This window comes from Ambystoma mexicanum, chromosome 6p, assembly GCF_040938575.1.
Source record: "Ambystoma mexicanum isolate Mex_15411 chromosome 6p, UKY_AmexF1_1, whole genome shotgun sequence".
Classification (NCBI taxonomy): domain Eukaryota; kingdom Metazoa; phylum Chordata; class Amphibia; order Caudata; family Ambystomatidae; genus Ambystoma; species Ambystoma mexicanum.
The window spans coordinates 986,098,758-986,124,993 of record NC_090935.1 but is presented as its reverse complement, the minus strand read 5'-3'; positions in this window follow the sequence as shown (position 1 = coordinate 986,124,993).

Below are 26,236 nucleotides of genomic sequence, written 5' to 3'. Positions count from 1 at the left end.
AGATCATGGACTTGGCCGAACTGGCAAAAGATACAGGTGCTCGCTAACTGGGCCCTCCTAGGTTACGCTAATTGCGCCATCTCATCCAAGCACAGAAGAGGACTGCTCCCCAAAATAGACCCCAAGCTAGGTGATCTGGCATCCTATGAGGCAGGCGAAGCAGTCCAAGGACTGCTATTTGGAGAGACCTTCGGGAAGGAAATGGGGAGGTTCATGGGAACCTACACCTCTTTGGAGAAGGCACAAGCCTCAATAAATAAAATATTCCCCAGAAAATATTCCCCTGAAGAGTTTTTGCCAAGGCCGGTCGGTACCAAGGCCGAGCGACCGGTCGCTACCAAGCCACAAGTAGGCCTCAGAACAACAGGTCCCAGTATTGGGAAAAAAGGCAGGATGCCTTCTTTCCCCCAAGAGGCCGTTTCCAAAGAGGAAGGTAAGGAAGAGGACAGGAAAGAGGACAGAACTTCCCCACAGGTGAGACAACACACATACCCGCCAGTGGGGGGGAGAACATTGAGATGTTGGGAGAACCGGCACATGTTTTCCAGCGACGCCTGGGTATTGCAGACAGTCAGAGGACTGCAATTAGAATGTACATAGATACCCACATAAACGCACCCCCCGCCACCTGTACTCAGTGCAAGCAGAGGAGGAGACACTACACGCAGAGCTGCGAAGGCTGGTGAACAAAAGAGCGATAGAGCCTTGCTTTACAACCCCAAGATTTATAAGCAATATGTTTCTGGTACACAGGAAAGACAAAGTAAGGCCCTTAATAAATGTGAGGGAGATGAACAGTTGGGTAGTGTACCACCATTTCAAGATGGAGCGAATTCATCAACTGAGGGTATCCTCAGACAGAACGACTGGCTCACGAGAGTAAGTTTGAAAGACGCCTACCTCACGATACCAGTCAAAGGTAGTCGCCCCTTTCTAGAGTTCGACTGGGGCAGGGGATTCTGGCAATTTGCGACAATGCCATTTGGGCTAGCCTCAGCAGCATGGGTATTCACAAAACTCATGAGGCCCATAGCCACAGCAATCAGAGAGAAAGAGATAAGAATGATTATATATTTAGACAACATCTTGCTGATGGCAAACAGCAGAGAAACGCTCCTGTACCAGACAAACTGGGTAACAAACCTTCTGACGTCTTTAGGGTTCCTAGTGAATCAAGAGAAGTCAGAAGTGATACAAGCGAAGAGGATAGAATTCCTAGGGTTCGTCACAGACTCCAGGACGGCCACACTAGAATTGCCAGCCAGGAAAATAAGGGACATAAAAAGAGAAATAAGAAATTGTCTCAGCAAAACTGTGATCTCCCTACGGACGCTAGCGAGAGTAGTGGGTCTACTAGCAGCATCGATTCAAGCGATATTTCCTGGACTCCTAAACTATTGAGCCCTGCAACAGCTGAAGATAAAACACTTACAGCAGGGCTTACGATACCATCAACTAGTACCTCTAGACACAGAGTCGAAGACGGAACTGAAATGGTGGTTAAAGAATATGGACACCTGGGACGGAAAAGCCATATTCAGCGACCGGCCCGATCTGGTGATAGAATCAGATGCCAGCAGAGCAGCCTGGGGAGCTCTCTGCAGAGAGCTAGGAACAGGGGGCAAATGGAGTTCGGAAGAACTCAAACTTCACATCAAATGTCTAGAACTATTAGCCGGGTCGTTTGCGATCAAGGCATTTACGAAGGACAAAATTTGTGTATCCTGCTGAAAATGGTCAACATATCAGCAGTCAGATACATCAATCATTTAGAAGGGACAAAGTCCAAATTACTAGCGGAACTAGCCTAGGACTTCTGGCACTTTTGCCTAGAGTCAGGGACATCGGTAGTAGCAGAATATCTTCCAGGTTCGCTCAATGTAGTAGCGGATTGGAACTCCAGACACCTAGCAGACTCCACCGACTGAATGCTATACAAGGAAATCTTTCGGCAGATAGAAGAGATATGGGGACTAGTACATACAGATGTGTTTGCATCCAGACTGAACGCTCATGTTTTTCTACATGAAGAAAGGTTTTGAGAGCTTCTGTTTCTTAATATTTCATTGTTTTGCCATCTTTGGTCTCTAACATGCATACTGGTTCCAGCAGACCATACTAAGCATTCCACTTCTTAAGTCTCGTCTGTAGGTCTAAAACACATTTTCTGTTGTCCATCAGAGCCTCCAAGAAGTCTGCTGAAACAGAGGGATGTCAATTCACCACAATGCCATGGTCAGTTGAAGTGATGTTACATACCAAATATCATCACCGGGCGTGTTATCACATTACCTTTGTCCCTAATGTGATCACAGATAGTTATGTCATCTGCCCTTTTGTGACAAACCCGGGACTGACATTTCAGATACATAACTTACTACATAGTTCCAAAAGCAGACAAAAGACTATTTGGTTATCAACTATATTTTAACTAAGCTGCTGCCCTTATGCGCCTGGGGTGGGTTAATGATATGAAAGGGATACACCCCTCAGAAACAACATAAGCCAGGAGCGCTGCCTTTGTATGCCAATACAGCCACAATGGCCAGTTACTCCCATCATATGGTAGTGATAGCCTAACACTGTGGGTATAAACAGTGTGTACTTGATGCAGCCCTGCATTTACAGGCACTGCTATAATATGCAAGGTCTGGCCTACTACAAACAGATAATGATATCAAATGCCTGTTATAGTATCATATGTCTGTTATTTCATAATGTGTAAGGTGCAGCCTGACATGTCCATGTGCTGCTATTTTATCTCAAGCGTATCCTCACAAGGTTCTGAAATGTCATTGAATTGATCACGTCACTATATGCAAGATTGCCTGGGTGATGCCATTCCATGCATGTTCAGCCTTAAATGCCATAGCGAGGCCATCTAATGCCATGTAAGTACTTCACATACATTGTAAACTCACCTTATGTAAGGGACAGACTGAAATGTGCATGTGCTTCCATCGTATACCAAGTGCAGTTTCAAATACAAATAATTACAACTAATGTGGTTTAATGTCCTTGTCATCACATAGAAGGCACAGCGTCACATGTCCAGTTGCTACGAATATATACCAAATGCACCTGCAGTTGTCCACCTTCCCCTTGATATCACCATTCAATACCAGATAATACCTCATAATATTATCAAGATTTTATGAGGTTATGTTGTAATGATAGTTCTTCCTGAATCCTAGTGTAGTATCTGTTATATTAAAATGTAATGGTACTGAATGTATACACCATGGAACGAGGAAGGGCTGAGTTGGCCATGCCGTGTTTAAAACTTTTAAAATGCGAGGGGGGAGGTTGGATGGGGAAGGGATAGAGGGGAGGAGGCGGGGGGAACTTTTAATATGTTGTAAAACCAATAAAGAGAATTAAAAAAAAAACTTGTGAAATGCAAGCTGGACACATGCCAGATTCAAGTGTTTTCCTGGTTGGCTGTCTGCATTGTAGAGCCAGCAGAAGGTAGATGCAGCCACAAATATTCAGCTGCTTCTATACAGGGCCATTGCTAGGTTTGTAAAAGATCCAGGGCTCGAGACCATGACAAGTTTGGATTAAAGCGCTATATAAAGCTAATAAATACAAATACAAGTTTAGACATCACATATCTCTATCATATGAACACATGCGCTGTGTCACGCTTTCGAGCATTAATATTGCATGCTATATTGCTCATACTCATTTGTTATTACTGCTAACATACTGCCACTCCAAAGTGTGAACGTTCATCCAATAGTGCTAGGTAATACTTTATGAGGTTATATAAGACAAAGAAAAGCCTTTCGACAGGACAGCCAAAGACTTGCTGTGGATTGAGAAATTGTATTTAAGCAACAGCTGGATAGCTACCTGTTTGCCAGTGCCACATTAGCCTTACAGCCACTTGCTGCTGGTTGTTGGGTTAAAGCTGTCAAAATCATACATATTTTAGCTCGATTAATAACAGAAAAGTACTACATATGAACTACTGAATACAGTGCCGCTAATGAGCTGCGGCCAGCGGTAAGCAGGTGGGATACAAATACCCAATATAACATAACATAACTAACAAAGGAAAAGCAGTTCAAATTCCAACATACCTTTTTAAACAATTTAATGCTAATTCCATGTTATGTTTTGAAAATTCAAATGTATTGTCATCCTTAGAGGACAATAAGTCTAAATGGCCGAGCTGATCTTCTAGGCACTGCCATTGGTTGAACTGCTTAATAGATGTGTATTCTTTTTTTATTATTATTATTAGGGTATTTATTGAGTGCAGATGTAGCTTGGGGGAAACAATGTATCAGTTTACAATCATAGGGTAAAGAACACAGTGAGGGAAGCAGAGATGCAAGGGTGCAGGGAATTAACAACGAAGGAGAAGAGCAGAAATTTGGCAGCAAAGAATCTAGAAGTAACCGGGGGGTAGGAGGGGAGCAGATAACACAGTCTCAGGTTAGTAGAGTTTGGAGGATGATGCAATTCCCCTGATTTCAATGCAGCAAAATATGTACAGTATCACATGTGTGAACCCTGTTATGCCTATGTGTGAACACACTTATGTCATACAAAACCAAAAGTGCATTTGTAGGTACATATACAATACAGTGTACAGAAGTCGCATGAACACATATGTATGGTACAATGCACTTTATCGTGGGTTATTGAGACATGAATGTAGATGCTGTTACATGTCACATGATGATGCACAAACCTGGAGTATTATATATGTATTATTGCTATTAGCCCGCAGGCATCAGGGCGCAGAAAAGAACGAAGCAGACAGAAACAAGAAGGCGTTACACCAGAGAAGCCCCCTAAGGGATCAACTGAAGACAACAGTTTTTATTCCCCTCGGGAACGTCAAAAGATTGGTTTTGGAACGTAGAGACAGAGGGAGCTTGTTCCACAAGGGAGCCACCTGGGCAATAAAAGACCTGCTCATTCTTCTAACTCTCTTGCTCCGAGGGACTGAGATGCAAATTCATTGACTAGATCTACGGAACCCAGTCGGAGTACAGATTTTGACTATTTCTTTGAGATTGCTAGGAACATGCCTGTTAATGCATTTGTGCACCAGTGTCAAGGCCTTGATTTGAATACGAGCTTCCACCAGAAGCCAGTGGAGGCTTCTTCTGTCGGCCGATATGGGTGCGTGTCTTGGTATATTTTTGACAATGTGTACTGCATCGTTCTGAAGGACCTGTAGACGTCTAAGACTATTGTTGCTAGAGCCTAGCATCAGTACATTACAATATTCTAACCGGAGCATCACAAGGGCACGTACCAGAACAGCACAGTTTGTCTTTAACACATAGGGTTTGACCATCCTAAGAAAACGCAATTTATATTGTGCCTTGTTTACAACACTATCTGTGTTGGCATTGATGTTCAGAGAAGCCTCAAACCCGATACCCAGCGCCTTAACTTTATCCATGGTTGGTATAACATGGCCTTCCACACAGAAATATTGTGAATCCAATTTAGATCTTTCCTGAGATGAGCCAAAAATCATTGTCTCTTCTTTTTTGCCATTAAGGCACATGCCATTTATAGTCATCCACTGTTGGATGGCAGCATGCACTTTATGTATAGTCTCTGAGTCCTCCACGTAGTTGCCATTCAGTTTGAACACGAGCTGGGTGTCATCGCATAGTTGGTAAAATGGACACCGAGCTCAGCCAATAATTTGCAAAAAGAGCGGCAGTACACGTTGGAGTGACATGGAGACATGCACGCACCCCGAGGAACCCCACATTTGAGGAGCTCCTCAGGGGACTGAGCATTGGCCAAGATAATCTGTGACTGGTGATCTGTCAGAAAGGATTTAATCCATGCCAAGTCATTACCCGATATGCCGCTTGAGACCCTCAGCCTATCCAACAATTTATCATGGTTGACAAGGTCGAAGGCTGCTGATAAGTCCAACAACATCAGCAGCCGAACCTGCCTTGATCCATGATCTGAAGCATCTCTGATTTCATATCTAGCAATTCACTCTCAGTGCCATAATTGGTCTGAAAGCCTGATTGTCTAAAATGGAAGGCTCCAGAAACTCTTGGAGCTGCAATGTGGCCACTTTATCCAGAATCCTCCAGAAGAAAGGGGAGTTGGTAATGAGCCTAAAGTTGGAATATTCCACTTGTCCGCAAGTACTTTTCTAAGTACGCTTGTCCGCTGGGAAGTGCTGTTCCTCTGCTTCTCTGCTCCGTTGTTTGGATTGCTTCCTGGATTCTCCAGTGATTGTTCTTGTGGACCCAAAGAAAGAGACTTGGTCAATGTCGAGTGATCCATTTTGGACTGTATTTGGACTCTAACTTCGACTTTAACATAATTTTTGCCTTTGTTTGTTTAGTGTCATGATGCCTACCCCCGGAGCACCAGGCCAGGCCCAGCACCCCCGGGAGCAGGCATCATGCCCCCGGGTAAAAGCCCAGCGGCCCCTTATAGGGGCTCTTTGGACTCTGTCCTGGCGCCCTTGGCGCCAGGCTCATGTTGGACATCAGTCCTGGCGCCATAGGCGCCAGGCTCATAAAGGAAGGTGTTTTGTGCACTTACCTGATGCAGACCATCCTGCAAGATTCAGGCCTCCCTGAGACCTGAAAGGGACTATTTTTTCATTGGGACTATTTTGCCACTCGGGCGTGGCCAGGGAAGGATACTTAACTGGAACTACTTTGGGGGCTATTTAAGCCACGCTTCGCGTTGTTCTGCATCCAAGCAGCTGAACGCTCACCGTGTCTGCTCCTGCATCTGGTCTCCAGCCACGCCCGCCTCGATCCTGGAACACCTGTAAGGAAAGAAGAGAAGAGAAAGGTGAAAACCAAGAATTTTATCAAACGTCTTACCTGCATCAGGAACCTTCACGCCAGCGTTCCTGAGAAAAGACTTTCATTTAAAAGCACTGCGTTGCTCGCTGCAGCGCCGCGCTTCACTCACCTGTCCTCAGGAGTTCTTCTGGCTCCACCGCGACTGTCTGCACCGGTCGCCACATCTCTGCGCCTAGGGGAGAGAAGAAGAGACAAAAGGTGAGCAGAAGGAACATATGAGGAAAGCCTAATTTTCCGCCATAACACTTACAGGTCTTCTGTTGGTGGACCATTCCTCATTTCGGTGTCGGCGCTGCTTCGTTGGCAGGTACCGCACCCCGGCCCCTCTGGGGAAAGGACAAAAGACATTACTGGAGGAATATAAAGACATTAAGAGGAATCGCCCCCATCGCTAACTCACCTGAGTTTACCATCGGCAATTCAATCCCTCCACGCATCGCCTTCATTCTGCACCTGAAATAAAGGACAGATCACAGGTTAGGAAGGCAACAGAAAAGGAGGCTCAACACTTGAACTTTTGTAATCTTCATACTTACGGCGTTCTGCTTGGAAAAGTCAAGTGGATTTTGCCAGCGCCATTCTGAAAACCAGTGAAGTAACTGGACAAACACGCGCCCCTGCACCAGAAGCAGGATGGAGAGTTCATCCTTTCAAACCATAAGGTGAGCTTCAACCGGGGATTTCGGAGGAAGTTAGAGAAGAACGAAGGGGGAAGGGGGGAGCAAGCACACTATTCTGCAGACTGTTAATCCCCTTTCTCATTGGCAGAAGGATATTCCTACGGGCCAGACAAGCAAGATTTGAGGGTCCTGTTCAGTCGGTGTTCCGAGTTCTGCGCATCACGCTCGAAGAGGCCACAGCAACCCAGACTAGACCAGCGCCTGGGAGTCAGGTGAGCGTTACATTTAGGTCCCGCCCTCATTGTGGGCTAATTGCAGAGTCCCTTTAAGAGCGAGCCCGCTCACGCACACGCACGCGCGCACACTCGTTCACAAGTACTTTTCTAAGTATGCTTGTCCGCTGGGAAGTGCTGTTCCTCTGCTTCTCTGCTCCGTTGTTTGGATTGCTTCCTGGATTCTCCAGTGATTATTCTCGTGGACCCAAAGTAAGAGACTTGGTCAAGGTCGAGCGATCCATTTTGGACTCTATTTGGACTCTTAACATCGACTTTAACATCGTTTTTGCCTTTGTTCGTTTAGGTCCCGCCCTCATTGTGGGCTGATTGCGGAGTTCCTTTAAGAACGAGCCTGCTCGCGCACACGCACGCACGCACTCGTTCGCAAGTACTTTTCTAAGTACGCTTGTCCGCACAGCCACGGCACCGCGGTAGGGCCTGGCAATTCTTTGTTATCTTGCTTTGCTCACCGGGCAAGGGCTCGGACATCTCTCTGAATAAGAACATATTGGATGAACATAATCTTGGTGGGAGCTTTTTAGTTTGAAACTGTTGTTTCTCTATTGGTATTGTCCACTTCTCTTTTCTTTCTCTGCAATTTCACTGTGTGACTGTGTGACACATGCTTATGAATGCCGGCTTTCGCCACTTATAAACTGACTATCAGCATGCCACCGATTCTGCCATTGTCACTTGTAATTCCTTCCCATTCACTGTTAGAAAGTAATTTGGGCTCTGGCTCACTGCCACAGACCTTCTTTTCTGCTACGTCAACTAAACCTAATGCATGCAATGCTAATATGCAAACAAGTTTTCCTTTCAATATACAAACCAATAGATTGAGTGTGTCATCCTCTTCTCCCGTTTCCATATCATCGTCCGGGAGACACACGCCATCTCCTCTCACCATTGGAAAAGTTCATGCGTCTTATTGCACACCACTGAGGCATGTAAATCCTCAACCTATTTCAGACATTACTTTGATGGAATCAACGAAAAATTGCCAAGTGCTGCCCAACTCAAACATGTCCATCTCTCCAATTGCATTTCCCCATTTATCACCAGAACAATCGGTGCTATCAATTCACGCGAGCTTACATGGGTCCGATTACCTTATGGAAGGGGACCAATGCACGTCTGACTCGGCATCAGTGATATGTGAATCTTTCACTGTGAAGATGCAACCGATGTTAAAGTCTTTTGCTTTAACCACGCCGCGTTCTAGCCGTCTGCTTCCTATTGATAATTCTGCACAAACCCAATTAATGATAGAACCAGCTCTTACAGCCATAAATTCTGCCATCATCAGTTTGTGCAAACTCTTTGAATCATTGGACTCTAGAGTAGCCCATCAAACAACGCAATTTAAAGATCTGATGAAATGGCTATCATTGCAACATTTGTCTAAAACTCCTCAAAGAAACAGAAGTCCTGATGAGTGCTTAGTTATTATCTCAAGCCCCTCAGTTCCATACAAGGGGAAGACAACCGCTACAGCAGTGTCCACTCAAGCCACAGATTCTGTGGCTGCAGCGGCTATGATCCCTTGCCCACTTCCTCCAATTTCGGGCATAATAGGTCTCTCGACCACTAATTCTGAAAAGCCTCTATCTCCGTCATTACACAAGACAGTGCCTGGGTTAGTTGCTAGTGAGGTTCCATTGATTCTCCCAGTTGCAGAGGCGACAAGGGGGAAAACTACATTGACCCCTGGTCAGGGTCACTTGCACCAGCTAAGATCCAGAAATCCCAAGTTCATCCAAAAAAAATCGTCCATTTCAATTAAGAAAACCAAAAATATGATTGCTACAAAACACCCAAAAATCACCTTGAATGCGTTTTTCAAAACACTGGGTAAAACGTCAAGTACGATCTCACCCCTACAATCTGAGGCTGACCCAATAGCTTCCGAAGCAGAACAACCAAATGAAGCAGAACTAAATATCCAACCCGCATTAACAAGGGACACCAGTCCATCGCAAGAGACGAAGGAGATTCTTTCACCTTTCTCGCAACTGGTTCAATCCATCAAACATGCGCAGAAAACTGCACCTTGTAAGTTGAATTTATTGCCTAACCCTTGTACTTCTGACAAGTCACCTTTGATTCCACATCTACAGAAGCATGTAGGTTCACAGAGCCAGGGAGCACTCGAGCATCCTTTCTCTCTAGTGTCTCCCATTCCACATTCCAAATCAGTGTCCTTTGCCCTACCATCTCTGCCTCTTCATTCAGTTGAAACCGCCATGCCTCAGGTTGCTGTTGATGAACTCAAAAAAAGAGTTGACGATTACCTAGCCATAAACTTGGCAAAGGCCTTTTCTCAAGCGGTTGAACATTCCTCGACTTCAGTGTTCAATCGTCCGACTGACTTGCCCGGCCCCCAACAAAGTAATACCCCTGCAGAATCCTGTGATACACGGCGGCCAGAGAATGGTTGGCCACCACAAACTTCTGCATGGGGAGCTGCAGTCAAACGGACCCCTCGTAAATCCGAAATCCAGACACTTTCACGGCATTTACATCCTCATTGTGCAAAGTTCCATACATTAATTCTAAAATGTAGAGAGTGCAACCATCCAGTTTATGGCTTAAACCGGCAAAGTGTCCTAAACATATTTGGAGAAATTGAAGATTTATGTAACATCTCTACCCTAGACATTGACCAGATTGAATTTCTCACAGACTCGCCTCTCTCCATAGTCAGGCTCTGGATTCCTTCTGGTGTAGTTTGGCAGTCGATATGGTGCAATAAAATGCTTCTTTTCGACATGGGATTTTTGCTAGCGGAAGACCCCGAGAGTGTAGTAGTAAGACCCAAAATACCTATTATAAAACCAAACATTTATCAGGGCTCCACTCGAGCGAATCGAGAAGTTCTGGGTACCGAGAGTGCACACCAATAACCATCACAATGCACCACTAAAACAAAATGAATCATTGTCAGTTGGAATTCTAGAGGCCATGTTCATTTAAACACTTAATTTAAGGCTATGCCAGAACCATACCATATAATAGTACTCTAGGAGACATGGCTACTTAAACCACCATTATGGGACAATTATGAATTAGCCCTCATTTCGGCTGTTCCAAGTGGAGGTAAACCTTCTTAGGGTCTACTCGTTGCAGTAAACATCAAAGTGGGTCTTTCTATAGCACCGTGGGCCTCTGTTGGGGCGCACATACAACTTGTTAAAATCACGAACAATGAGAAGGCTTTTGCTCTAATCAACATATATATCGTAATGTTATTGCAATGTCATATGTGCTGTTTTACGTTGTCTCCTTGATATGTTTCATCACATGTCACTTGATCCCATGATTACACACACCATTATTCTGGGAGACCTAAATCTAGACTGTTGGAAAGACATGCCTCAAAGTCGAACAGTATGCAAGTGGATGTCACTTATGTACGAGAGAAACTATCATATGGTGAATGATGCAGTGCAGGGAGATGTGCTAGCCCATCACACATGGCATCGTGGCTTGTGCACGAGTATAATTGACTATATTTATATTGATTACAAGTTTTTTCAATATATTGAATCTCTAATCATAAAAGACCATCTAAAGAGCGATCATAGTCTTTTGATACTCCATCTAGATTGGAAACTGGCCCTGAAAAGAAACGAGGAGTACTATCGTGGTGATCTAGTAGTTAATAGTTCACGCTCTCGAGTGAAATGGAACTTGAGGACATTAATCCAATTTGAGCATGAAGTTTTTAATAACGTGAAATCCACACGCCAAACTCAATGCACTGATCTCTTGCAAATTTTTGTACAAACAATTACAATTCACAATCATAATATTATTCGACATCCACATGCCTTTGACCACGACACACACCGAAGAAGAGCTGAATTCAGAAAGACCAAAAGACAAATGCTAGCCTCAGTTTCACTGACTAAGTGGCAAGATCTTAAATCTGCCAAATGTAAATATAAAAATTGGCTACGTGGTCAGAAGGCGATACTATACCAGCAAGACACTGAAGCCATGGCTTTTGCAATGCGCAACAAAAACTCTTCTGGAATGTGGTTTCTTTTAAATAATCACTCCTGTAGTCAACAAGCAGATGCTCAAATTAATGGCGTGTCCGAACAGGCTTGGGTCGTCCATTTCTCAGCCTTATATGCTGACCCTGAGTATGCTGTTCTTCCCTATAAGCTAGTCTCAACATCGGTCTGGCAGCTGGACTGCTCTTACAAAACAATACTCATCATCATACAGAAGATTAGTTCTTCTAGAACAGAGAGACCTGATCGGCTTTCCAATCAGATGTTTAAAGCAAACCTGCATACATGGGCTCACATACTTGCAACCATCTTTAAAGATATATTACATTCACAATATATCCCGCCATCATGGAAGTCCTCTATAATTACTCCCATTTTTAAAAAAGGAGACCGGTCTGTCCCCTCGAACTATCGCCCAATAGCGCTTTTGGATGCTCCGGGCAAGATCTTTACCAGATTGGCTCTTCGAGAGTTTAATAATTGGACAGGGACCTGCAATTTACGCGACTCGAATCAGACTGGGTTCATGGCAGGCATGGGAACTAACATCAATTTATTGACCCTCAACGCCATTAAAGCCCAATGTCATGAGCAAAAGCAAGAAGTTTTCTTTGCGTTTATTGACCTCAACGCTGCTTTTGACTCAGTCAGTCGCTCCATATTATTGAACAAATTACAAAGAGATTGTTGCCCAACTGCTTTATATGTCATCATACATTCTTTACATTACGATACATCCGTTCAGATTCGCATCACCTTGGACAGACTTCTCTCGAAGAAAATCCTAACATATAGAGTTTTGAAGCAAGGGTGTTCATTGGCCTCTGCTATTTTTAATTATTTTATACACAATGTCAAAGTTCCTTTATCAAATGTCATCTCAGATTCTCCTAAATTAAACAACCACCAGATTTAATCTCTCATGAATGCCGATGACCCTGTCTTAATTTCTAGGACCCAGGTCGGTCTTCAGCGTCTACTTGACGCCTTTCAGGAATACATACAATTAAATGAATTAACAATCAATACAACTAAAACCCAAATTGTGCAGTATTCACCCAGGCATCAAGGTCCGCTGAAGTTTGTCTGGACGATCAATCATGTCCCGGTTATGGTTGTACCAAACTATTGTTATTTGGGCACACATTTCGAAGGGAAACCGAGGGCTCAGGGCCAGTTGGAACGGTTGGAGACTAAGTTATCCTCAGCCATATCGCAAGCCTGCATCATTATGCATAAATTTGGAAATGTTTCAATATTACCTGTGTGGCATTTTTGGACCAAGAAAATTATACCAATATTGCTATATGGTCTGGAAATCATGCCGAGCGACTCCCCTTTTAAATTTATCCAGTGGGAAGCTAAATTCTGGTGCTCTGTTTTACATCTGCCCCAATGCACACTGATGGTGTGGATCACATATGAGCTGGGGCTGCTTTCGCTCCAGGCGCACTACAACTGGCGTCTCTGCGCCTTATTTAAGAAATGTATGATATCAACAAATCAAAATGTGTTACTAAAAATACTATCATAATATATGTTTTCTGTTGATCATGTATTTGTAAAGAAAACTGGCTTGATCGAGTATATCGCATAATGGCAAAAGCTGAGATCACTCTTGCACTTCTCCTATCCAATCCTGAAAAAGCAAAATTCGGGATCAGACTGATTGGATAACTACCTGCGACTCATGCCTTACTTTCCGCGATGGTGACAAACTGTGTTTTCCCCCAAAGAAAGTTGGCATTCTACCACCTTACTTGATACGTTGTCCTTCGCTCAAGTATCGTAATGGTATACTCCGCCTTCGCTTTAATTTGTGGGCCACCAATGACATCAAGGAAAGGCGCAGGCTTGTGAGCGCAGACAAAAATGTATGTCGCTTTTCATTGATGGTATCACTTGTGAGACTTTGTTACATGTCATCACAGAGTGCCATACATTAAGATCTAACAGAGAAATGTTTTTTGCACGACATTGTAAACATCCAGGGAGTGTATCTCAATATGAAAGCTGGGCATTACTTTTAGGCTGTGGTAACAGGCCAATTCCAATTGCAGCTATTCACTTTCTATACAGTTGAAATTTGGAAGGAAATGTATTGTCTGTAGAACTAACATCATAAGTGCTAACAAGCAACATTATGTCATGAATTGTAACTGTATTGATTAGGGTTGTTCATACCAGTGATTTAACTGACTGTACGATGGAACTGTTAGGCAAATATTCGTGTCTTTTTTCTCCTTTTTAAATCCTTCTCTTCTTTCTCTTCTCTTGTTATATCTTGTCTTGATGTTAGAGTTGAATACTAGAGGTTTCTTTTTAAAAAAGTGTTTCTTCTTGATGAATTGTTTTATGAAATCTTGTTAAATGATTTGAATATTTTTGTATATTGAAAGGTTGATTTATTTCAGCCAATACAAATAAAAATAAAAAAATAATAATAAAGGAGTAAGAGAAACCCTCTTCAATACCTCAGGGACAACCATCCCGAAAACTGCATTGATGAGCTGAGTAAGGAAAGGAAGGAACAAGGAGTTATAGTCCAAAATAATTCTGGACGGCAACAACTCACCAGAACAAGTGGTATACCTCATATTGGACATAATACTAGCCAAAGTATCCTCATATTCACCTCTAAATGTGAACCCCGCCAAGAGGGATTGGTCTGAGATATCCACCATTATAGTGGAGTCAATAAACTCCATGCCAGTCAAATTGGCCTGGATTTTAGTTTGGGCAGCAAGCATTTTAGCTGCAAAAGCAGCTTGAATGTTTTCACAATCAGCATTAGTAGGGTTGGAGTCTGTAACATAATTGTGGTTTTTCGAGGTCCCTATGAATTGTAGATGTGTAATATGCACAATGCTGCTTTCCCTATCCTGTGAAATTGGGCTAGTGCTTAGAATGTGTCCAGTCTTATGCCGTGTGCTATTTAAGCAGCTTATTAAGCCATACAAAGTGTTCAGCGTAATGTGTATAGTTACAGCTATGTGCATGCCCTCTGACTGTAAATATGCACATACACAATACACCACACATGCTGCTCAATGCGAAAGGCGTAAATGCATAGTGTGAATCTCAATGTCGTGTGTGTGCGAGTAACATGCAGTGTAATTTGCATTAAATGATGGTTAAATGAATGAATATGCGGGAAGGTGTACAGATTCTTATTTGTTGTGCCCTAAGAATGTACATGTGTGTACATATTATATCCTGTATAATGTACACACTGCTTTTGGTATACCTGCACAAATGTGTCTGTCTGTGTCCAATGAATGTGCAGGTGGACATATAGCATACCATCTAATCAGCATTTCATACTGAGCAGTGCCACCTATCTGTCTTTATATATAGTACCAATAGTAGGCGCTGAGTATCCTGTCACCTGTGACTATTTGCATGTGTAGCTATATCAAGCTGCATGATGTGCATCTATTATTTGTGTGTATGTGTATTTTATGTGCAGTCTATCCGATGTTCACAACCAATAAATGCACGTCACATTCGAGTGCATGTAATATGCTATGTGATGCACATGATATAATGGGTACACAGCCTGCGAATGCAGATTAGTACTATCGCATTAATAACATCTATGATTACAACAATTTGATCTCGATGAAAATGACATGAAGCACTAGACTAAAAAAACCTGATGATCAGTGTGCGCTTCAACTATGCGAGCAGTATGTGTGTGTTTACATAATGGATAAGAACTAGATGGGGCAGGGTGGGCAACATATATCTGAGTCAAATATCTGCACCAAGGATGGGAATAAAGTGGAATTTGAGTGTATGTAAGGGAGTGAGCTGACTGTTTGGATCAGGTTTCTGCACAGAGTGTGTGCATCATGGATGTATACTGAGTGTGGGTAGCAAAGGTGTGAGCAGAGGGTGAGCATCATGGATGGGATCTAGGTGTGAACAGAATATGTGATTTGTAGATGTGAGCCGAGTGTAGATAGCATAAATGTTATCAGAGTGTGCACATCGTGGATTGGAGCTGTGCGTGGGAAGCGTGTGTGCATCCTGGATGGTAGCCGAGTGTGGATAGCACAGGCATAAATGGAGTGTGTGCAGCATGGATGGGAGCTGAACGTGGATAGCATAGGTGTGAGCAGAGCACATGAATCATGGATTGGAGCTGAGCGTGGGAAGCATAGGTGTGAACAGAGAATGTGCAACGTGGATGGAAGCTGAGCATGGATAGAATAAGGGTGAGCAGAGTGTGCGCAACATGGAGGGAAGCTGAGCATGGGAAAAGTAGGTGTGAGCAGAGTGTGTGCATCATGGAGGGAAGCTGAGTGTGGATAGCATAGGTGTGAGCAGAGTGTGTGCATCATGGAGGGAATCTGAGAGTGGGAAGTGTGGTGTGAGCAGAGTGTGTGCATCATGGAAGGAAGCTGAGCGTGGATAGCATAGGTGTGAGCAGAGTGTGTGCATCATATATGGAAGCTGGATGTGGGTAGCAAGAACATAAGCAGAATGCTTCTCTCCTGTGCAAACCCAAAGTGTGTGCTTCAAAGCTGAGAACAGAGTTTAAGATTTGTGGGTGCGGGAATATTGTGTGTATTAGGAGTGGAAGCACAGTGTGTTGCACCATGGATTCGAGCGGTGTGTGCTGCATCAAGGACGACAGTTGACTGTTTGAAACAAAGGTCAGAGAATAAACTGTTCTTCAAGGGTATGAGTTGTGCCCATGCATCTCAGCTGTGGGCAGATTGTGTGTATCAAATATGTGTGTGGCATGTGTTCATCAAGAGTCAGAGATAAGTGCATGCCTCATGCAATGCCCTGTTGCCACACCAATGAGAAGGGATTAATTTGAGTGGAGTATGCTTCACACTCTGGATCTGAAGAGCACTGCATGCAACCTCATTCCTCAACACTATGCTGCCTCGCACACTGCTTCTTTTCACCCTCTCCTCCAATTTCACTTCCAACCTCCTTCTCCTTTCTCATTCCTGCTATTGCACCCCTTCCCTTTCTCCTCTTTCCCATAGCGCTTTGAAACAAACTGATGGCAGTACTAACCCCCGCACCAGTGGCGTAACACAAAATGTGGGGCCCCCTTCAAGCTCTGCAACAAAGCACGGGCCTCAACACACTCAGGGCATGCCCGGACAGCTATGCATGTACAATGTGCATGATGATGATGCTGCTGCTGGAAGGAAACTCAGCACACTGCACTAGGAAAAAGATGGAAGTATGGGTTTTAATCAAAGCGTAAATCTTTCACAAAATGTAGAAACAAGGGGGCTACGCCACCAACTCTGTGTGTGGCCAGTAATATTATGCACAGTTATGACAACTTAAGAAAACATGTTCATGCAGGCACTGCTAATATCCCCATGTATGAACATTCTCTTTTTGGCTTTGCCCTTAATACCAGTAGTACTCTCCTATCCACAAGAAGAAAACATGTTACTGCTGCTGCTGCTGCTGCAGTTATATAACTGGCCAATGGCCGCACCACCATGTAAGAATACTCATGGTGACTTTGCCCTAGATGCAGTATAACACGCAACGCTACAGTAAGGAATCATTTACTTGCTGGCTTCACATGTGCCTCCACCCAATATGTAAGATGACTCATCATGTTGACTTTACCTTTAACACCAGTAAAACATGCAATGCCACAGTAAGAAAACATATACTTGTTGACTGCACAAGTGCCCCCAACCTCCCAATGCAAGAAGACACCTTATGTTGACCTTGCCCTTTATGTGATTAATAAATGCCATGCCAAAGAAAGAAAATGTCCAGTCTGCCTGCCCTATTACGCTATAAACCCCACCCCTCCTCCATGTAATAACATGAATCAAGTTGGCTTTGCCCAATAATACCAGTAAAATATGTAAGAAAACACCAATAATACAATGCCCCTTGCCTGGTCTCCAGCCTTGCATGCACACATTCATACCCATTCACCGATCAGCCACTTACCCATTGGCGGCTGGTGATTAAGTGAAATGGAGGGGTGTAAACCTTTCCCATACAATACTCACTAGGATACAGCTGGATCCGCGCCGCACCATCGCACACCACAGCGAGACGGCCTGTAAGGAATCAGCAACAACCCGACCCACAGGGATACAGCTCAAACGGAACCAGAAGTATCAGAATCAGGACACAGACCCCACTAACCCAACCTTCAAATCTCTGCATACTCTACCCACATAAAACACTCACACAACCAGGCCTAACGCAGCCACATCTGATCTGGCTATATCCTGCCAGAACAAACACATACTCCTGATCTCTCGACCACCTCACCTACCGCTAAGAAGCAGCTATTACAAGGATCCCGCACGAGCTGCACACATACCCGGTGCTCACACGCACCTTTGACTCTCTCTACCCGCTCTACTGATCTGAACTTCGGTTCCCATGCGCGTTCAACCTACCAGCGCCTTCAGACCATACCAATGGTATATAAGGCGCTATATAAGTGCAAAATAACAATAACAACAACCATCTCTCTCCCAGCAATCCGCACTCACTTTACCAAACCGCATCAACAACACATAAACAGCACCTAAAGCACACGAGTCTCGCCCGATCCTATACTTGCACCAAAGCCCAACACTCTGTGTATACCAAGCTGAAGCCGCCAACAGCACACCAGCTCTCCCACTCTCCTACTCCCGCTCCACCCGACTAACCCTACCCACCCTCCTTCTTGTTTACAGATCCGCCAGAGTGCCTGGGGACCAATTCTGTGCCCTATAACGTAACATAACACAAATATGCCAGAGCATGCGAGTGTAGCAAAGGAGTCCAAACCAACCAAAAGTGGTTTGGGGTGGGGAATGGTCCCTCAGTCACTGAGAAAGATATTTCAATACTAGGTTAAAATCGTGTGTTATATAGCACACTTTCTTTGAAAAACTGGTTAAAAAGCCAGACAATTTGCAATTGGTTTTAACCCAAAAATGTAATAGATGCAATTCACCAACAGTGCAGAGAAGCATTTCCATAATGCCTTTGATGACAATATATGCCAGTATTAAAAGATGTTCATGCTGGCTGTGCCCATACATGTCCACTTTGACAACACCTATGTGTATTCCAGTATTCCAATATAAGAAAAGAACATACTCATTTTTGCTTTGCAAATAATGTCAGTAAAGATACTGTAAGAAAATATGCCCAGGCTGGCTCAGCCAATATATGCCAGTATACCCACAGAAGACAAACTCCTGTTGGCCTCTCCATTCAAAATGCCATGTCACAATAAGAAAACATGTCCAAATTGACTGCATACAAATTCCAGTCTACTCACGTTGTAAGACCTATCATGTAATAACATATCATGATTGCTTCATCATGGATGGCTCTTCAATAAAAATGTCTTGCCACCAGTAAGAAATGGCTAGACTGCCTGCACCCAAATGCCAGTCTAGCGAAGTAATATCACTTGTCATGCTTTCTTTATCATACATGCCCAGTAAAAAATATCATGCCACAGTAAGGAATGGCTAGATTGCCTGCACATAAATTCCAGTGTAGCCAAGTATTAGCATACCATGATTGAAGCTTGCTTTATCATGGATGCATGCACCAAAAATGCAAAACAAAACACAACCCACTAACCCCTCCCCACCTGCCACCTAGTCCCACCCCTCAGCCAACACCCGCCAAATACAGCTCCTCAGCGGCCGTCCCAGCAAAAAATCACCCACACACGCAGGGAATGTATTAAGCCAAAACAAGATGGAGCTGCACTTTGGTAACAATGGTCATGCTGGAGTGCCATTCACTTTAGACCCAAGGCTCAAACCCCCCTAAGCTGAGGAAGCTCTCTGCCCCTGACTACTGTGAGTATCCAGAACACTGTGCATTTGTAGTCTCAATACGTGCAGCAACATCGCCTTCGAAACTGCATCTGAAAGCCTTCTTTTGCTCACCAGGACAGCCAAAACTGATACAATGAAACAGTACAAAGCTGTATATATGTCTCATGTTTTGTACACACTATACTGCCATGATGACTGTTCTGACAGATGAAATGAGCATCTGCAGGTCCTTAAGCTGCTCAGGTTGCAAACACATTTCTTTTATTACTGGCGGAGCCTTTCATATGCATCATGGAACATTTCCAACTCAAAGACCCCAAAGCACCAGTTACCTTGCAAATCTGTGATAATTACAATGAGCACCACAAAGCGCCTATTTAAAGATTTGCCCTGGCATGCAAACAAATAAAGTTGCTTTATGACACTAATCAAATGTTTTCAACATCATGACTAACAACGTGCTGAAGGTTTGTGACAATGAATCGGCATATTTATCTTTGTTTATTACACAACCTCTTTTAGTTCATGTCTTAAATCACTGAAATTACAGCAGGGTTAATTAGGTTTTTCCGTTTGGCATTATCTTGCATTCTGGGACATATAGTTTACCATTTAGGATGTAAAAAATAAAGCCACAATTATATTCTTTTGGCTTAAAATGTTGCTATAAGGATTTACATGTTGTCATGGGGCTTTATTCTGCAATTTGTGTTTTTTGTAAGTAAACTCTATAAGACATTGGGCCTCATTCCGACCCAGGCGGTAAGTTACCGCCTGGGTCGTACCTTTACCACCATGGCGTAAACTACGTTTACGCCATGGTGGTTGGCGGACTTACCGCCCCATTCCGAGGTTGGCGGGGCGGTAAGTCCCCAATCCCCATTTACCCTTCTCCATTCCCATTTTTGCCCCATAGGGCATAATGGGAGTGGGGAAGGCGTTAATTACGCCACCGTAAATTACGGTGGCGTAATTAACAACAAGGTCCCTTAGCGCCATGGATTTTAACACCTGCTAAAAGCAGGTGTTAAAACCTCCATGGCACTCAGGGACCTCGGAATCAGGCCGTAAGAGTCGGCGCTGTTTAAGCTGCCGTAAAACCCTTACCGCCTGGGTCGGAATGAGGCCCATTATTACTGCAGACCTTGAAATCCAATTATTTGAGCCTAAACTGTGAGCTTGGTCACCCCCCTTCATTTGGTCGCCCATCGCACTTTTTGGATGCAACCTGAGTACTAGCTCCTTTTTTCCACTGTGGCTACTGGTTCAGTTACATGCACGCCTGCCGCCTGGCGCCAGCATACACTCACGCAATCATATTATTTGCCTAGTTCACCATTGCATGCACATACATCATACACATGAAAACACCCTCGCTCGCATGCACGCACACACGCACATACACTTTCAAAAAAGCATTTCTGTTTCTTACCTGCTGCCTGCAAGGGGTACTCCTCTCTCAGGCAGGGATCCGCCTAAAACCACGCTGACAGGGACAATGAAGCAGAAGCAGGAAGAGCCCCCTGCTTCCTTTTTCCTGACATAGCATCTTCATTGCAAAGAAACATTCTAGTTGTGCAGCCGAATGGTCTTTCATGTCTTGGTGCAACCGCAGCGTTTCTTTTTGAAAGAAATCATTTCTTTCAGAAGTCGAAGAAACGATTTCTTTTACAAGCTTCAGGAAGATGGACCCTCCCCCAGGACATAGCATGGCAGGCCCGCCGCACCTCAGACATTGTGGGGCCCGCTGCTACGCCACTGCCCCCGCACAAGAACCCAACGCCACTTGCACACAACAACATGCATGCAAGACAGGGACGTCATTTCACCAAAATGCTGGGGACATCAAACGACCCTTGACCCCCTGATGACATCACAGGAAGTAATGTCATTTGACCCCACCCCCGAAGTGATATCGTGGAAGCGATGGAACACAACCTTTCACCTCTTGACAAAACAGGAAGTGGCATCACGTAGCATTGTACACTATGAAAAGTATGGTTACAATATCACTATAATGTGATGTACATTTCATACAGGAATGGATTGCCATATGTATCATTACGATCAGTGTGTATAGGCCCATATTAACAAATTACTGTGAATGCAAGCAAACGTCCATGACCAAATGATAATGTTGCATTATTATATAGCACTTACGCTTAAGCACTTTATATAGGAAAAATATACACCCAACCTGTGTTGGTACTCATTTATCGACTTCAGAAGGATGAAAGGCTCAGTTGAGGCGTTTAAGAACTGAGTAAATCAGTGACTCACCCCCAGAAGTGTGCCTGAAATAAACATTTAATGAGTCTAGCAATTATTGTATAGAATTCCAGAAAGACACATTTGGTATTCCTATTCTTTCTTATTTAGGGTCAGTGGTGAAAGGGTTAGACTTGTGGCACTCCTGTTCTTATTTTTCTTCTTCTTTTAGGGGGCCTGAACAAGAAAGCCAGCCACTCCAGAAGTAAAGAGCCACGTGGTGCTGGCCACAGCCCAGGAGCTTGCATTACAAAAAAAGCAACAAAAAAATCTTTTTTCTTTTTTTCAGAGGTTGCAATTGCAAGCTCTGGTGACCCCCAAATGACATCCCTGATGCAAGACAGGTTGAAACCGGGTTATTCTCAACAACCTAAGGGCATTTTAATGTCCACTTTTTAACAAAACTTTGGCCATTATCATGGACAAATAGGGAATCCGAATTAGCAAACTTAAGGAGGGGCAAGACACAGACATACCAATACAAATGTTTCTTAGCACTTCCAGCTGATGTGCTCCAGAACTCACACGTATTGACGGGTACCAGGCAATGTGTTTCTCTACACATTATAGCGCCCAGAGGCCCTCACTAGTTTAGGGTTGTGCGCATGCACCCTTAATAACTGTCAGAGTGGGCACAACAGAGGCTTGTCTTGAGTCTGTAGGCAGTTCATGCCTGGACTCTGCTGAACTCATCCTCGTGTGCTTAACACAGCCGACCCAGATGGCTGCCGGGCACCCTCCCTGGTATAACGTTGTTTCATCGTCAGTCATTTTTAGGACTGACTTTTAAACGAGTACAACATTACCAAAAAGGTTATCAAATTTGTTTGGGGGGGTAGGAAAGGGGAGATAAGGGGTTGTGAGGGTTGGGAATAGGTAAAAATAGGTGAGAGAGGGAAGGTGGAGGGAAAATTCCCCCCCCCAAAAAAAAACAAACATTTGGTGACCTTTTTCTGAATTTTGTACTCGTTTAAAAGGCATTCATAAAAAATGACTGACGATGAAAGAACATAGAAACCCCTCCCAATCCCGGGACTCCACAGAGGCAGGAGCAGACACAGAGCAAGAGGCAGGGAGTGCTAATGAAAAGCTACTTTTGTCTGCCTCCAACCCTGGGTGCATCAGTAGTGGGTGACGTCCGAGCACATTGTTGCCCACTGCTCATGATTTCCTCCTGTTTTGTGTATTTAATCATATGTGGTCGATATGTATAAAGACTACCATGCACTGGAAACTGGCCATTACAGAGTGCTGTGGCACTAGTTCAAGTGAGAAGAAAAAAACACATCTGTCAGTTACAAGGAAACTTTTATTTTCTGAAGCTTGCAATGTCGCAAATGCTCAGCCTGCTGCACCTAGAACGTCGAGACCTTCTAAAGGGCGTCGCCACATAATGAAGCTTGGGGCTATCCCTTTGGTTGTAGCCCCTGAGCTTATAGCCTGTGCTACAACCAAAACATCCATGGGTCAGGTATGGTAGGTCAGGGGCTCGCCCTAAACTAAGAGGTGCATGCTGAAGCAAACAGACATAAAGTGTGTGATTTATAAATTGCACTTCATAAGTGTGCAAGCACTGCATTTATGTTTAACTTCTCCTCCTTACTTAATGCTTCAGAGGCAAATCACGCAATACATGCCATCCCTGTCTATCTTTTATCCTTGGCACAACCAGCGGTCACGTGGTCAATTCCAGGGAAACCATAAAAGAAGCCAGGGGTAGCAGACACTACCCTTCAAACCCATAAATGATTACCCTGATGATGCATAGAGGCTATGTCAGGCCTGTCCCAGATGTGCAGAGTGGGAGTTGTTGGGGTCAGACCCTGAAACCCTCTCAAGTGCCTTAAAAGTAAACCTGGGTATTAATATTGTCACATGATGCCTCACAGTACATTTAATGGCCAGAGTTCTCTTTTGTCTCTTTCAGGACAACTGCCAAAGTGCAGCTGGAAGCCACCAAGAAAACCCAGGCTGGAATTAGGGGAATGGATTTAGGAACTAAAATGGGATGGACTGTTTTTTTCTTGTCAAACACCCAACCCCAGACTTGCCAAGCACAGATACACCGGATGCGAATAGTGGGCAGTAAAAAACCAACTGCTCGTGTGGAGAGACTGCAGAGGAACAGGAGCGATATTAAACCCTCTACAAACTGAATTGGAAACAAAACTCACCAGCACATGAAGCAAACCACATGAGAGTACCTGGCTGCTAACCTGCAAACAGAGGATGAAAAAGGGATGGGCTAAGAAGTTTTTTAAAGCTTTGTGATGAAATGTAATGCAATGTAATTGTCATTTGTAAAGCTCCATTAACCATTAGTACAGTCCCAACTTGCTGTAGGTTGAATACCCTTGAATACAGAAGTCCAGGTACGGGTAATTTGTCAGAGAGGTTTAGAATGCAGGTGTGCATTTTAGCCAATACGGTAGAGGTGACCAGATCCCTGCTAGCCACTCATGTCGAGCTGGCATGTGAATGGGCACTGAGAGGTAGTCTGGAGAGTATGTGCTACGTCGCCCATGCCCCCCCTCGCACCACCTGACTCGCTAGATACCACCCGCCCCTCTGCTCCATGCGACCCAGTACAGTTGTACCCCTCCTCTGTGCCCCTCTGTATCCTATACCCGGCGTTGTATATCTGTATATCGGTTCCGTTGTTACCTCCAAAAAGCGTTCCGATATGCATCTGTAATGTTGGACACCACTGTAAAGCACGCCATTGTGTATCTGTATAGGTGTAAACCTCTGTAAAGCGCTCCATTGCTTCTCGAAGCTAGGTCCGTGCTCAATAATTACCATAATAATAATATGCCGTAACAGGAGAGTCGCTATGTGTGCAGCTAGACCGAATTTATCATGGGGGATAGCTGCATTCTTATAACAGAGGCTTTGTTTAATGTTTATTAGAGTAATGTATGTAGTGGATGGGTGCTGTGAGGTAGTCTGGAGAGTATGCGAGAGCAGGAGAATCAGTATGTGTGCAGCTAGAGCTAATGTATCGTGGGGGATAGCTGCATTCCTATGGCAGAGGTGTTGTTCAATGTGTCTTAGAGCAGCACATGTAGTAGATGGGTGCTGAGGGTTAGTCTGGAGAGAGTGTGAGAGCAGGAGAATCATTATGTGTGCAGCTGGACCGAATTTATCATGGGGGATAGCTGCATTCTTATGGAAGAGGTGTTGTGCAATGTGTCTTCGTGTGGTGCATAATAGCAGATGAGTGCAGAAGAAATGGCTGTACCTTCGCGCTTGTTTCCATAGTCATGAAGTGTGATATATACCCTTGTGTCTTGGCTGATTTCTTGGTTGCGTAGATGCAGCTGAATTTAGAGGGGGTGAAACCAACGCACAACTAAATTCGACCTATTGGCTATGTAAATGTACCTATTTTAATACAATGTCTAAACTAAAAAATAACACCTAGATTCAAACTTTGGCTACACTCACAATTCATCTACATGAAATACCTTGACTAGCCTCAAATTTAGGCTGAATATAATATATTGGTTATTGGTTACCCTCAAAACACATCTGAGTGCAATGCATTGATTACCCTCAAATTTCATCTACATGCAATACATTGGCTATGCTCCAAATTCATCTAAGTGCAATACATTGGCTACCCTCAAAATTCATCTAAGTGAAATACATTGGCTACCCTCATCTGAATGCAATAAATTGGCTAGCCTCAAAATTCATCTAAGTACAATACACTGGTAGATCTAAAAATGAATGGAAATGCAATACATTGGCTACCCTCAAAAATGCATTTAAGTGAAAAATATGCCAGAAGGGCCCTGAATTCCAGGGGAGTCAGGCCTGCCGGTGGTACGGTGCCCCTACTGCAAGACTCTCAGTGACCCAGTATGGTAAAGGTGCCTGTAACTTATTACCGCCACCTTCATTACCAGAGCGGGTCACTCATAATGAGGCCCATTGTCTATGTGTAATCCTTTGGTTACTTTAATTAATCTAAGTGCAATACATTGCTCCTCTCAAAATCCATCTAAGTGGAATACATTGTCTAACCTCAAAATTCATCTAAGTGCAATACATAGATCACCCTCTAAATTCAACTAGTGCAATACATTGGCTACCCTCATCTGAATGCAATAAATTGGCTAGCCTCAAAATTCATCTAAGTACAATACACTGGTAGATCTAAAAATGAATGGAAATGCAATACATTGGCTACCCTCAAAAATGCATTTAAGTGAAAAATATGCCAGAAGGGCCCTGAATTCCAGGGGAGTCAGGCCTGCCGGTGGTACGGTGCCCCTACTGCAAGACTCTCAGTGACCCAGTATGGTAAAGGTGCCTGTAACTTATTACCGCCACCTTCATTACCAGAGCGGGTCACTCATAATGAGGCCCATTGTCTATGTGTAATCCTTTGGTTACTTTAATTAATCTAAGTGCAATACATTGCTC